The 15,456-nt window shown below is 45.3% G+C and overlaps 1 non-coding gene across 1 annotated transcript; it reads right to left on the reverse strand.

Moving 5' to 3' along the window:
- Positions 1-5,191: 5,191 nt before the first annotated feature.
- LOC111724248 lies at positions 5,192-5,294 on the reverse strand. The gene has a single exon (XR_002772578.1). It is a non-coding gene; the product is annotated as a U6 spliceosomal RNA (small nuclear RNA).
- Between the last annotated feature and the right edge of the window lie 10,162 nt (positions 5,295-15,456).

Consider the following 15,456-nt stretch of genomic DNA (forward strand, 5'->3'; position numbering starts at 1 on the left):
AGACTCTTACTAAAAATAGAAAACCAGCTGGGCATTGTGTCAGGCACCCATAGTCCCAGCTATTAGGGAAGCTGAGGCAAAAAGATTGCTCAAGCCCAAGAGATTGAGTTTGCTGTGAGCTAGGATGCCATGGTATTCTACTCAGGGTGACAAAGTAAGTCTCTGTCTCAAAAAAAAAAAGTTTACAAACTCATACTACCTATCTGTAAAAAAGAACTTGTGCACAATTGCAGCAGAGAGTTTGGCTTCCCAATGAACTAAAGGACAGAACTAATGTTTATTGACTACCCAGTACATGTTGGGTCCTTGTGAGGTGGGTATTAAATTTTCAAGTTCCATCTTATTGATAAGAAATGGAGGCTTGGATAAGAGACTTGTCCAGCATCACATAGCTAGCTCCCACACACACACACACAAAATACAAGTATAGTCAGTCTAGCAAGGAGGAGGGGAGAAGTGACGGAGGGGGAAGGAAGCTGATTGGTGGGATCTCACCTAAAGTGCACAATGTGAGGGGGTTCAGCCCACCCCCGGGTGAAGGGCTCAACTACAACTTGAACTTTACCTTAGAAATGAAAACAATGTAACCTAAATATTTGTACCCTCATTTTAATCTGAAATTTTTAAGAAAAAAGAAAAGATGCCCCAAATCGCATGTCATTAGGGAATTGCAAGTTGAAACAACAAACTACCTCTACACAACTATTAGAATGGCTAAAATCCAAAACACAAAATCCAAACTGCTGAGGCTATGGAGCCACAGGAAGTCATTCATTGCTGGTGGGAATGCAAAATGGTGCAGCCACTTTGGAAGACAGCTGGGCAATTTCTTACAAAGCCAAACGTAGTCCTACTATATGATCCAGGAATCACACTCCTTGGTATTGATCCAAATGAGTTGAAAACTTAACACCCACACAAAAGGTTATTACAGCTCATTCATAAGCACCAAAAAAATCAAAGAAATCCAGATATTCCTCAGTAGGTGAATGGATAAACTGCAGGACCTCCAGACAGTGGAGTAGTATTTAGTACGAAAGAATGAGCTATCAGTCCGTGAAAGGTACAGAGGACGCTTCGGTACACATTGCTAAGTGAAGGAAGCCAACCTGAAAAGGCTACATAGTACGTGATTCCAACTGTACGCCATTCTGGAAAAGATAAAAGTCTAGAGAAAATGAAAAAAATCTGTGGTTGCCCGGGGTTCAGGGCGGAGGTGAGGAAAGGTGAACAGATGGAACACGGGGGATTACTAGGGCTGTATGATACTGTAATGTAGAAACGGGACATTACACGTTGCCCCAAACCCATGGAACCATACAACCAAGAGTGAACCCTAACTTTAAACTATGGACCTTTGCTAATAAGAGTGTATCATTTTGGTTCACCAATTGTAATAAATATACCATTAATGCAAGATATTAATAATAGTGGAAACTGCCAGGGAGGAAGAAGTACAGGGTAAGAAGAAAAGGGGGCACATAGAAACTCTCTGTACTTTCTGCTCATTTGGGTTTTTTTTATTAATTCAAATACACATAGATCATGAATACATGTATGCCTATGTGGGGTACAATGGGTTGATTCTTTTTCTAGACAATCTGACATGGTTACATCAAACCAATCAACATCGCTTTCACCTCATTTACGTGATTATTATGTTAAGACATTTATGTTCTCCACTTGACAGATTTGACTTGTACCCTTGCAACATGCTCCATAGGTGTGGTCCCACCTTTTACCCTCCCTCTATCAAACCTCCTCCCTCCCCTCCTCTCCCACTCCACTTCTCTCCTTTATCCTGGGCTATAGTTGTGTTCTATCTTTCATAGGAAAGTTTGAGTAAATCTAAGTTGGTTTCATAGAAGTGCTGAGTACATTTGGATACTTTTTCCTCCATTCTTGAGATATGTTACTCAGGAGAATTTGTTCCAGGTCCCGCCATGTAAACATAAAGGAGGTAAAGGCTCCATCTTTTTTAAGGCTGCATAGTATTCCATGGCATACATATACCACAATTTATTAATCCATTTGTAGATTGATGGGCACTTGGGCTTCTTCCATGACTTGCCTATTACAAATTGAGCTGCAATGAATAATCTGGTGCAAATGTCTTTTTTGCAAAGTGATTTTTGGTCTTTTGGATATACTCCTAGTAGAGGAATTGCAGGATCCATCGGCAGGTCAATTTTTAGATCCCTGAGTGTTCTCCAAACTTCTTTCCAGAAGGAATGTATTAGTTTGTATTCCCACCAGCAGTGGAGAAGTGTTCCCTTTTCTCCACACCCACACCAAAATCTGTAGTGTTTTGGGATTTTGTTATGTGGGCTACTCTTACTGGAGTTAGATGGTATCTCTTAAGTGGTTTTGATTTGCATTTCTCTGATGATTAAAGATGATGAACATTTTTTAAGGTATCTGTATTCCATGTGCCTATCTTCTTTGGAGAAGCTTCTGTTCAGGTCTCTTGCCCATAGTGAAATGGGATCACTTGTTCTTTTCTTATTTATAAGTTTGAGTTCTCTGTGGATTCTGGTTATCAGACCTTTGTCGGAAACGTAACCTGCAAATATCCTCTCCCATTCTGAGGGCAGTCTGCTTGCTTTACTTACTATGTTCTTTGCAGTGCAGAAGCTTTTTATTTTGATCAGATCCCAGTAATTTTTGAGCCTAAAACCTCTCTTAAAAAGTCTACTAATTTTTAAGAAAGGTTGTTGATCTCATTTTTTATTTTCAATCACTTAAAAAGCAGACACCTACTAGGGTCAGTACCTGCCTGTGGTTCTACCAGGCTGGGATTGCAATCTGGGGCTCCACAGTTCTGAGGTCTCAAGGACAACCCCCCCCACCCTGACTTTACTAGGCGTTGCCCTGGTAGGGACTCTTCGTAGCAGCTCTGCCCCTGTGGCATTTCTCTACATGAGCCCTGAGGCCCTTTGAGGCATCCACCAAAATCTAGATGGAAATTTCATCCACCAAAATCTGTATGGAAATCTCATACACTCTTCTGTGGAGTCAGCTCCATGTGGACGCTGCCAAGGCTCACCACTTGTCCCCTGTGGAGTAGTGGCCTGAGCTGCACCTGTGCCCTCCTGAGCCACAGCTGGGGCTACCAAAGAATGCTTGTGCTAGAAGGCAGACAGCAGAGACTTGAGGTGGCCCTAGACCAGACATCCTCAAACTGCAGCCCGCCTAAGACATTTATCCGGCCCGCCAGGTGTTTTGGCTGCCACGGCCTGTCCTGCTTAGCAGCCAACTCATCCTGGGGCCCGCAGTCCAGCCCTCCAACGGTCTGAGAGACAGTGAACTGGCCCTATTTAAAAAGTTTGAGGACCTCTGCCCTAGACAGTGATCTTGAGGTCTCAGTTATGCCCTGGACCCCTCCCTTGCAATCATTCTGCCTTCAAATCCTTGGCACTCAGGGCCTGTGAGAGCAAGGTCTCTGAGATGCCTCCAGGGCCATTCTCCCACGTCTTGGTGGAGAGCATCTGGCTTCCCCTACCCATGCTAAGCTGCTTATCTAATGGTCACTTGGCCACACCTTTGGTTTTCTCTCTAAACATGCTCTTTTATTCTTTATGTGGCCAGCCTTGCGAATTTTCCAAATCTTTACACTCTGCTTCCCTTTCGATTATAAATTCTGTCTTTAAATCTTCCTCTTTTCTCACATTTTCTCATAAGCAGTGATGGGAAGCCATGCAGCACTCTGAACACTTGCCTTAGGGATTTTTTTTCCACCAAATATCCTAGTTCAATTCTGCTTTCCACAAAGCACTGGGACACAGGCACAATTCAGCCAAATCTTAGTCACTTCATAAGAAGGATGGCATTTTCTCCAATTTGCAATACGACATACCTCACTTCCAAGACCTCATTGGAATGGCCTTTTCTGTCCAGATTTCTACCAGTATGCTCTTCACCACCACTTGGCTAATCCCTAAGACTGAGGCTCTCTGCAGCTCTCCTCCTCTTCTGAGCCCTGACCAGGATCATCCTCAATGTTCCATTTATGGTAATACAGGCTTTCCCAGCATGCACTGCAAAACTTCTAGCTCTACCCACTACCCAGGACCAAAGCTGCTACTGCATTTTTAGGTATTAGTTATGGTGACAGGCCTATCTCTCCAGTACCAATTTCTGTCATAGTCTGTTTATGCTGATGTAACAGAATACCACAGACTGAGTAATTTATAAAGAATAGAAATTTATTGCTAAAAAAAAAAAAAAAAAGATATTTGTTGCCCAGTCCGGTAAGTCCAAGATCATAGCATTGCAGGTTCAGGGTCTGGTGAAGGGTATTCTCCACTTTCAAGAGGGTGCCTTGAGGCTGCATCCTCCAAAGGGGAGGAATGCTGTGTCTTCAGATTGCAGAAGGGACAGGGGGATGGAAAGGGGGCAAACTCCCTCCTTTTACAAGGGCATCTCACTCTGCTCTTGAGGGCAGAGCCCTCGTGACTTGGTCACCTCCCGAAAGGCCCTTCCTCTGAATTCTGTTGCATTGGGGATTAACTATTAACATGAATTTTGGAGGGAAGCATATATGTATTTCCAGGTATATTTGTAGAATATACAAATTGAAGGTAACAAAGGTGGAATCATATTTTATATATTAGTCTTCAACTTGCCTGTTCACTTACATCCTGAACCTCTTCCAGGCTGTTCTTGCAAATCTAATGCTTTCTTTCTTTTCTCTTTCTTTTGAGACACAGTCTCACTGTGTTGTCCTTGTAGAGTGCTCTGGTGTCACAGCTCACAGCAACCTCAAACTCTTGGGCTTAAGCAATTCTCTTGCCTCCGCCTCCCAAGTAGCTGGGACTACAGGCACTCACCACAATGCCCAGCTATTTTTTGTTGTAGTTGTCATTATTTAGCTGTCCTGGGCCAGTTTGAACCTGCCAGCCCCCGTGTATGTGGCCAGCGCCATACCCACTGAGCTACAGGCGCCAAACCCTAATGCTTTCATTATTTTATTTTATTTTATTGTTAAGAAATGGTAAAAGAAGTCCTTTATTTATTTATTCTATTATTTTAAAGATCACGTATACATTTATGGGGTACAATGTGATTTTATATACAATTTGAAATGCTTAGATCAAATTAGTTAATATAGGGTTTCACCTCATTTACGTAATTATTGTGTTAAGACACTTATATTGTATACTTAGTAGATATGACATGTACCCTTGCAATAAAAAATATGGAACGCTTCACGAATTTGTCATCCTTGCACAGGGGCCATGCTAATCTTCTCTGTATCATTCCAGTTTCAGTATATGTGCTGCTGAAGCCAGCACCCTAATGCTTTCCTGACAACCACAGCTGCTTCCCATCCTGTGTTCTCTGACAGTGGTCCCGAGAAAGGGTTTGATTGCTAAAGAGGAGCCCTTGGGTTGAAACTGACAGTGATTACATACAGAGCTGTGGTTGTTACCCCCAAAGCATTTATTTAACATAACAACAGCATTAAAGTAAGACCTCAGCGAGTCCAGAGAAGCCAGTTGTTCTCCTCTGGACTTGCCTTACAGGACACACTTCCCTCCAGGATCACACAAGTATCACAGAATCCTCAGAATGAGGAAGCCCAGAATTGGGTTTCTGTCAGGGCGTCTTACAGGCTGCTGTTAGCAGTTCTAAATGCAAAGGCCTCCAGGGGTCTCACAAAAACCATTAATCTCACTGTTACCAATAAACAACATTGAACAAAGCAAAAATAAAAATAAACACTGCTGACAAGCTGGTACAAACCACATGGGAACCCCTCAGAGTCACGGTTACAGAGCAACACTGTTCATCATCACAGGGGCGGTGGTGTGTAGGGCCAGCTCTTTTTCAGAAAATCAGCTTGTGCCAACTCCAGGCCTGCGGGCATTAACCCTCACAACACGCCGTAGTATGTATGATCCATCATTTATTCAGTTGTTCCCATATTGTTGGGTGCCTTGGTCAGGTTCTCCAGAGAAACAGTGCCAATACATGTCTCTGTACACGTGTTTATGTGCGTACAAATGCTCCATGACTTACGATGGGGTTATGTCCTGAGAAACCCATCATAAAGTTGAAAATATCAGAAGGCAAAGGTGTGTTTTCAGTTTATGATATTTTAAGTGTACGATGGGTTTATCTAATTATAACCTCACTGTCAGTTGAGGTGCATAATAAATGGATATCACCTTTGCACTGTCATAAAGTTAAAGTCCTAAGTCAAAATACCCTAAGTCGAGGGCTGTCTGTATATACACGTACACATATTAAGAGAGAGAGAGAGAATTGGCTTATGCGATGATGGAGGCTGAGAACTCCTGCAACCTTCTGTCTATAAGCCAAAGACCCAGGAAAGGTGATGGTCTAATTCAGCCTGAGTCCCTGAAGGACAGAGAACCAGGGGAATCAAGGGAGTAACCCTTAGTCCAAGGGCAGAAGAAAGTGAGATGAAGATGTTCCAGTTTAACCAGTGATGCAGAAGAAAGGGTGGGGAGGCCCTCAGTTCCTCCTCCCCCTTCCTTTTGATCTGTTCAGGCCCTCACTGGGTTCCTGTCACCCATGTTGGGTGATTTTCTTCTCTGAATTCACCAGTTAACTCAAATGCTAATCCCATCTGGAAACAGAGGGACACACCAAGAAAGAATGTTATATCTGGGTCGGCACCTGTGGCTCAAGAGGCTAAGGCACCAGCCACATGCACCTGAGCTGGCGGGTTCAAATCCAGCCCAGGCCTGCCAAACAACAATGACGGCTGCAACTGAAAAATAGCCGGGCATTGTGGCGGGTGCCTGTGGTCCCAGCTACTTGGGAGGCTGAGGCAGGAGACTCGCTTGAGCCCAGGAGTTGGAGGTTGCTGTGAGCTGTGATGCCACAGCACTCTAACTCAGGGGGACAGCATGAGGCTTTGTCTCTAAAAAAAGAATGTTGCATCTGAGCACCCCACAGTGCAGTCACAATGACACATAAAATTTACTCTCACAGTGGCATTTAGTCTATCACCCCCCCCACCACTGTGATTATAAACCTGCCACAGTGAACATCCTTATGCATTTGTGCTCTTATGTAATCATACCTTTATTTCTGTAGCCTGCGTTGCTCACATGAGAACGCGGCCAGACCGCTTTCCTTTGCCCTGCTGGTCTGTCTTTCAGGGTTCTTTCCCCGCCTCCCTGGAGCGGGGCCCCCACTCTGCAGCCCGCCCTGCTCCAGAGCTCACCGTCCAGGCAGGTTTTGCTGTGCTCACCGCCGCTGTAGCTCCCTTCCCAGCCCCTTTAGCTTTCTGTACGGCTCTGGCACTCCCCTGTTGTCTGGTTTCTGTGTCTGGATTCTCTCACCCTCTTCCTTCAAGCTTCAGGGAATATGATTCCTTCTGGCTGATGTCAGAGCTCTCAAGCTCTCTGCTGAGAGAAGGGGTCATTTCTCTAAAGCGATTCTACTTTTCTGAAAGAAGACTGTTTCCTGATAGAACATAGAGCCAAGGGCATAAGACCTAAAGAAACAAAACCCATCCCCTACCCTGTGTGCTGGTCAGTTGCTGTAACAGATGAACTCCAGAGCGCAATAGCCTAACAGAAGAAGAGTTTATTTGTCCTGTCACGAAGTCCACAAGCAGAGCCAGGGGCTCTCCTCCCAGGCAACACTCAGGGATCCCGTCCTCTTCCATTTGTGCCTCTCTTCTCCTCTGGGACCTCGGGGTTCTTTTACTCAGTGAGCAGAAGAGGAAAGAGAGGGAGTGCAGGACTGTGCAGGGGCTTCTATGGCCAAAGCTGAACGTGGCATAGAGCATATTGTGCTGGTTTTAAAATATACTCACATTAAAAAAAAAAATTCCTTCCTTCAGGAGGTAGAACTTAATTCTCTTAATTCTCTTCTCTCTTGAGTAGGCTGGACAGCCCTGGAGCTCTGTGGGGGCTCCCCCACCTCAGGGGGAACCAAGCCAATCAACTTCCCAAGGTGACCCCTAAGGAGAAAACCCCTAGGAGAAAATTCTCTCTACCCAAACGTTCCTCCCTTAAAAACATTTGCCTACCAGGAGACTTCCTCCTTATGACTCGCCACCTACCTGAGAATAAATTCTCCTTTCTGGTCACCAGAAGCAGCATCCTCTGGGCCGGTACAGCTGTGGCACCTGCTCCTTTCCCCCAGTGTCTGCCAGGTCGTGCGCTCAAGGTCACAGGGAGAGGCCGTGGTTAGGAGTGCAGGTTCCGGGATTCAAACCCTCACCCTCCTGGCTTTTCTTGCTGTGTGATTTTGGGCAAGTCACTTGACCATTTGGCCTTAGTGTCTTCATCTGTGAAATGGGGCTAAAACACTTCATAGCTGTTGTCATGCACTTGAAGTGTTTAGAGCAATGTATAGCACGTGGAAAGAGAGGCGAAAAAGTTCCACGTGCAAGTCAAATATTGGCCGGATCAGCGTCTGGGGAAGAGGCCACAGCACCATGTCTGCCCTTGAAGGAAGAAGCCCCTGAAACAGCCCAAGAAGCAGGCCAAGGAGATGGACAAGGAAAATGAGATGTTCAGAGAAACAAAAGAGGAGCAGAAGAAACTCGAGGAGCTAAAAGCGAAGGCCATGGGGAGGCGGGCCCTGGCCATGGACGGAAGTAAGAAATCTGGCAAGAAGAAGCTGCTCCTTGTGCCTGAGATGACAGAGACTCTCTGTTCCTAAACATCTGTATTCCCTGCTGTGACATCTTTCGCCACCTACAGCTAAAATGAGGTGTTGTCTTGGAGCCTGTACGTTTAAGAATAGATTTAAGTAAAATAAAAAAAAAAAAATAGACAGGATCCCTGCCCTGGTGGAGCATTGGGCTTAGCGGGGAAAGACATTGAAAGCATAATTACAAAGGTACAGAATGAGAAAAGGGGGTAAAAGTCAATGGCCTGGGAGGTGGGACTCGTCGATGACCCTTTCTTCAGATGAAGAAACTGGAGCACAGGATAAGTAAGTACCTTCCTCCAGGTCACACTCTTAGCTCAGTGGTGGAGCTGGGATTCCAGCCTAATTCGCCTCAGTCCAAGTCCCTGTACGCAGGGCCTCATTGTGAGTTTCTGAACCCAAAGTCCACTGCCTTCCTCTGTGAAAAGTAATTTATTTAAATGGTATTTTAATGATTGCACTGATATAAAAACAAATACAATCAGACTGGGTTGTATTCATTTTTTCCTTCCGATTTTAAAATAAATTAAAACATTTTCAGGGGGTCCTAAAAGTATCATGGCCCCTAGGCATTGTCCCCACCGGGCCTAATGGGTAAATCCACACTGCGCATGACAGGAAGGTGGATATCAAGCCATTCTGGCCCTCCAAGGAATTTTCGGTCCAGCAGGAGAAATATAAGAACAAAACAATTAACTTTAGAAACAATAATTCTACTTCAGATGCATTGAGGGCTTGTTCGTCTCATTGCATTCTCTCAATAATCTAAAAATTAGTCAATAATATTACTTTTACCTGTTGGGCAAAATTGAGGCCTACAGAGTTGAGATCACTTGCCCACCACGCTGAACCTGTCGGGGCAGGAGCAAGGTTCAGACTCCTATGTGACCACCTGCCTGGTTTCTTCCTTCTCTACTGCACAGTCCCCCCATTGTAGCATGGGAAGCAGAACGAAATAACTGCTACGGCTGGGGAATGAGCAAGATTCTCCAACTTTGGGGGGGATTTTTTGAGGCAGAGTTTTGCTTTGTCTTCTAGGCTAGAGTGCAGTGGTACCATCATAGGTTTCTGCAAACCTCAAACTCCTGGGCAGAAGTGATCCTCCTTGTTCAGCCTCCCTAATAGTTGGAACTACAGAAAACCAAGCACAGCTAATTTTTCTTTCTTTTCTTTTTATTTTTTTGTAGAGTTGCGATCTCACTACATTGCCCAGGCTGGTCTGGAATTCCTGGGCACAAGTGATCCTCCTGCCTCAGTCTCCCAAAGTGCTGGGGTAACAGGCACGAACCACCACACTAGGCCTCCAATTTAATGATTGATTCTAACAGGTCAGCATGAGTGCCTGGGAGTGTTGAGTCCTGGGGAGACCTCACCTTTGAATATCATCCCTCTGCCCAGTTCCCAGATCCCCTCAGTGCTAGGAAGGCCTCTTTCTTTTCCTCTTATCTCCACCTCTCTTCCCCCAACTTGGTGTAAGCATGGCTGACAGAGGTTAAGAAACACCATCTGAGCTGTGAATGTGACTACAACAGATCTAAGAGGGTAGAGACAACCCACACTGACACTATCTCACGGGCACGCCTGGGATGGAGAGCGAGGGGCTGATGGGGAGCCTCCTGAGATGCCTATGGAAGCCAATGATGATCTCCCAAAGAGAAGAAAATTCTGGCAACAATTTATATGTCTAGTTCACAAAGCACTTTGCAAATGCATGTTGTTTTACAACAACCCTTGTTAGATTGGTAAAACAGCTAATATTATTGCATGATTTACCTCTGACTTAAAATCCTACAGTAGCTCCTGCTGGCCTCCCCTGGTGTGGCATTCCAGGCCATCGTCCCAGCCCCCTTTTGCCTGTCCCTCTCATCCTCTGCTCCAGCCAGACTGAACAGCTGACACTGCTCTCGATTGCCCAGGCTTATGTGACTTGCCTGAGGACATACAATTGGGATGTGATGGAGTTGAGATTTAAAACCAGATTTGTCTCATTCCAAAGCACAGGACAAAGAGTTCCCTTAGGGAGTCATCTATTCATACCAATAAACAATGGTGCTTATAAATCCAGGTGGTAGACCATCTCCTGCCTCACCTAGTGAACACCTGTGTCTCATTTAAGATTCAATTCAGGCATCACTGCACTTTCAGTGGTTTTTTTAGGCTTGAAGCTCATTTAATGATGAGCAAGGAAGTTGCAGAGTAAGGATGCTGACCGTTTTTTTCTTTGAGAATAGGTGGTTACACTCAAAGACAACAAAATGGCTTGGACGGTTTGGAGAGAAAAAAGATCCTCCTAATGGCTGTTGCCTGAATCTCCACCATTAGTGGTGCCTCTGTCTGGGGTTGAAGGATGAGGCATTGGTGTAGAATCAGGAAGTGGTAACTCCTTAAATCTGGCCACTCATTCACACCTTGGGTGTGACTCATTTTGATGAAATTCAACGAATTCTGGGCACCTGCTCACGCAGTGGGGTATTTTTGAGCGACAGTGCTCTACAACCCTCTTCCCCCAAGACTGCAGGAAGCTGAGTGACCAATGGCCCTACAGGACACAGCTACTGCCCACTAACCACTCACTGTTCCAGCCCCTGTGCTGGCTTTCCAGAGACTCATAGGTGAGCAAGTGAGACACTTAGGCAAAAGAATGCTATGTATGGGGCGGTGCCTGTGGCTCAGTGGGCTCTCGGGTGCCCAGGCTTATGTGGGCTCTCGGGCACGCTGGCTCCATATACTCAGGGTGACAGGTTCAGACCTGGCACTGGCCCAACTGCAATAACAACAACAAAATAGCCAGGCGTTGTGGTGGGCACCTGTAGTCCCAGCTATCAGGAGGCTAAGGCAAGAGAATCGCCTAAGCCCAGGAGGTTGCTGTTAGCTGACGTCATGGCCCTCTACCGAGGGTGAGAAAGTGATACTCTGTCTCTGAAAAAAAAAAAGAATGCAAGTATGTATATATGGCGACACATATTTGTGTTGTTGGCTTTTAAAAAATGGATTACCAATTTGTATATATTTACTGGTATGGGTTTCTTGAAACCAAAAAATATGTACATGTGTATCTATATCTAAATCCACATCTATTTCTATATTTAGCCAGAAGGACATTCATTAAAATATGAACTAACAGGAGTTCTCTCCGTGTGGTAGGATCACAATGGTTTGATTGGCATATTTCTGTACTTTTCACATTTTCTGCAATTACCATGTATTGGTTATATGATGTAAAGGACAAGTCCAAAGCCCATACTTTTTTAAATGGGTAGGATTCTGACCCTAGGGGATGCTCCTTAAGATACAGAGAAAGTTAGCCCGGCCTTGTGGCAGGGACCTGTAGTCCCAGCTATTTGGGAGGTAGAGGCAGGAGAATCATTTCAGCCCGGAGTTGGAGGTTGCTGTGAGCTGTGATGCCATGGCACTCTACCCAGGGTGACAGCTTGAGGCTCTGTCACAAAAAAAAAAAAAAAAGATACAGAGAAGATTTGGTTTTGGTTTTCTTCTCCCACCTCCCATTCTTTGAAGATGAGTCTATGAAGAGCCCGAGGCTTCGGTCTTCTCTGCCAGTGTCTTTGCTGCCCTCTGGTGGTCATTTGGAAGCTCAGCAAGTTCAAGTCCACCCGCCTTTCTTGTTGGGCCTTTTTCTTCTCTTTGGCCTGTGAAACCTCATTTCTTACAGCTGTTTTCGTTTTGCTTTGTTTTGTGTTGTTTTGTTTTGTTTGAGATTAAGAATCCTTTTAAAATGAAGTTGTCCCAGTGTACACTTCTTTAAAGCTCTTGTGGAAAGGCTATTTTTGTAAAAACCAAAACCTCTCAGCCCCCACTTCACACCCAGAGAGGGCTGAAGTTTCAGCCCTGGAAGGAGAGAATCTGGGGGGTTCTCACCTGCTGATTTCTCACAGTTGGCCAAGGACTGGTGTTTGGTTTTGTTCAGCATCGTTACTGCCAAAGCCACCAGCACACCTGCCAAAATGCAAAAGGATGGTGTTTCTCACAGAGTGAGAGGAGGCTGGCTGCTCTGGACTCCCACAGTGGCTAGTCCAGGCCCCCCAGCCTAGAGCACTGAGACTGTGTGGCTTTCACAAATTACACCACCTCTCTATTCCTCCATCAGCAGGATGAGAATCGGAAACATGCCTGTCTGCATTTAGACCCCTAATTTACCACTTTCAGATGGACACTTGACTTAACCACTCTGTCCTTCAGTTTCTTCACTTGTAAAACTGGGGGTGGAAGTTTTATAGTTTTCATAGGGTCATGAGGATGGAATTAATCAATACATGTGAATGATTAGAGCAACGTCTGGAACACAATTAGTTCTCAATAAATATATTATCATTAGTTATTGTTACTGTTATCAGTTACCAAAGCATATTCTTAATTAAATGTCATTCTAAGAATGCAGTTAGAAGGGACTTATGATTTAATAAGCCTTTTATGTATTATTAGAAACCATTCTAGGTACTATTTATTGAAGACTACTCTAACCCTACAAGGAAGGTATTCCTCTATTTCACAAGTGAGTAAAATAAGATGCAACGTGGATTAGTAACTTGCCCAAGGTCACTCAGCTAGGAAATGTGGAGCCAGAGTTTGAGCTCATTATTTGGCTTGGGAGCCTTCGTTCTTTGCTGTCCATTTGTTTGGCTGCTATCTTCTGAAATTAGTTGGTTTTAACTAATTTCTTTTTCTAGAATACTTTATCTCCCACTCCCACCTAGTTATAAGCGAGGGTAATGCCAGTTGCTGTAAGAGATAAACCCCCAAATCTCTGTGGCCTTACTCAATAGAACTTTATTTCTCAGGCATGGGGTAACTCCCAAAGGCATTCCTCTTTGGTGAGCAGGCCTTCCATGTGGTGACTCAAGGACCCAGGCTCCTTTCATTTTGTGGTTCTGCTTTCCTCCGGGGCTTTGGAGTCTTCTTCATTTAGCTTCTGGGTGAGCAGAGAACATGGGCCAGCACTGGAAAGTGGTGCTTCTCAGTTGTCCACATTCCATGAACTTAAAACTCACTCCCATGGGCACACCTAACTGCAAGGGAGTCTGGGAAGTGTAGTCTAGCTCTGTGTCCAGGAGGTAGAGGAAACATGACCCGAGAGCCAGCCTCTGCCATGCTCAGTTTATGTTTTACACAGCCTTCATGTCTTGGTTTAAGTTTTAGTTCCTCAGGTTTGGATTGGGCGCCCCTCCGCTGCACTTCCTTTCTTGTGGCATTTATTGCATGGAATTATAATCATTTACTCAACTGTCTACCTACTAGACCATGGGCTCTAGGGCCAGAAGCTACACCAGTCTTGGTTGCTGTGGAATTCCCAGCTCTTATACTGATCCTGGCACAAGTAGGAGCTCAATAGTTGTTCAAAGAATGATGTCTGCAGCAAATGGCTGAGGGGGTAGAGGAAGTGGTTGAGAGTGGTCTCTTGGGCCCCTCTGCAAGATGATGTGCTCCCCTCCCCTGCTGTCGATAAGTTTCAGAACCATGGGAGAGCTCGTCTGGGAACAGGGCTGGAAAGCCCTTTGAGGTTGAAGTTGGGGCCTCTGTTCTTTAAGAGTGGAACTGAGACACTGCGTGTGGTCACAGGTCGTCTGTGCCTCTGCACCTGCCCACCAGGGAGGACCCCACGTGATGTCTCCTCCTTCAATCTGCTCTGGTGCATGGTACCCAACAGAGCTTGGCTTTGAATTTAGGAAACAAATCACCACTGTGATGATAAAGCAATGGATTGCACTTATTTATCTACAATTTATTTATATCTTGTGCACTTTCCAAAATTTTTGCAGTAGCTTTCAAAGTGAACGAGATAAGCGAAAGAAACCTGAATGAAAGAGAAAAAACCAGTCAAAGTGATATTAGAGCATTGAAACTCTGATGGCTGCACAAATTCTTTTTAAAGTTTTTCTTGTTTGTTTTGTTTTTGCTTACAAGCCAAGTCTGTATTTGAAGACAGTTGTTAGTGTTTTTTAAATGATATATTTTTCTCCTCTTTCCTCCTCACTGTCCCTGGGATTCATGAGTGTTAGCCTGGAGCTGAGATCAGCTCCTGGCCTCTCTTTGTGGGGTTCCAGGCACCTCTTCAGACCTAACGCACACCCATTGCTCCTTTTCCCTGGCTGCAAATACCCTGCCACAGCCTGACTTTATGACGAAGGTGGTGTCCATGAATAAAACCACAGTCCTTATACATTGTATGTGAGAATCCCAATTGAACAAGACAACAGTATGGTCCATGTGGGGTTGGGGCAAGAAATCCCAGCCTGGGATTATCTAACCCAGCCCCCCTGGCTGGATGTGAGACACTCAGTGCTTCCAGAGAGGTAACATGTTATGCCAGGGCACTTCAATGAAGGCAAGGGTATCAGCCTACTGCTCTCATTCCCACCTTGGGGGGGGCCCTAGGGGAAGGTGTGAAAAGAGGAATGATGCCTGTCAGGTTACTTGGCTCAGGACGCTTTGTGGAGAGGAGACCAGGGCATGTCTCGTTATTTTCTGCTCCCTCCCTTACAGCAGGCAGGTCACCTGTGGGATGGGCCCCTGCAGTCTTGACTCTGGACCCCAGCTCCTGGAGGCAAGGAGGGCGGGAGGCAGCGTGGGGCCTGCCGGGCCTGTACCACCTAATGGGGCACAGGATGAAAGAGAGGGAAGAGGAGTCTGTAGGCCAAGGAGCACCAGACTTCTTCCAGAAGCTTCTCTGGCCCACCCAGGTCACTTCTGTGCAGATTCATAAAAGGAAAGAAGGTTCCAAAGGAGCAAACTTGCAGTGAGTTTTGTAAAGAACCAAAGCCAATCTGAGCTGGAGAAGGGGTTTCCCCCAAACTCTCCCCG

The sequence above is a fragment of the Otolemur garnettii genome, unplaced genomic scaffold, assembly GCF_000181295.1.
Source record: "Otolemur garnettii isolate 467f Iridium unplaced genomic scaffold, OtoGar3 scaffold00020, whole genome shotgun sequence".
Classification (NCBI taxonomy): Eukaryota; Metazoa; Chordata; class Mammalia; order Primates; family Galagidae; genus Otolemur; species Otolemur garnettii.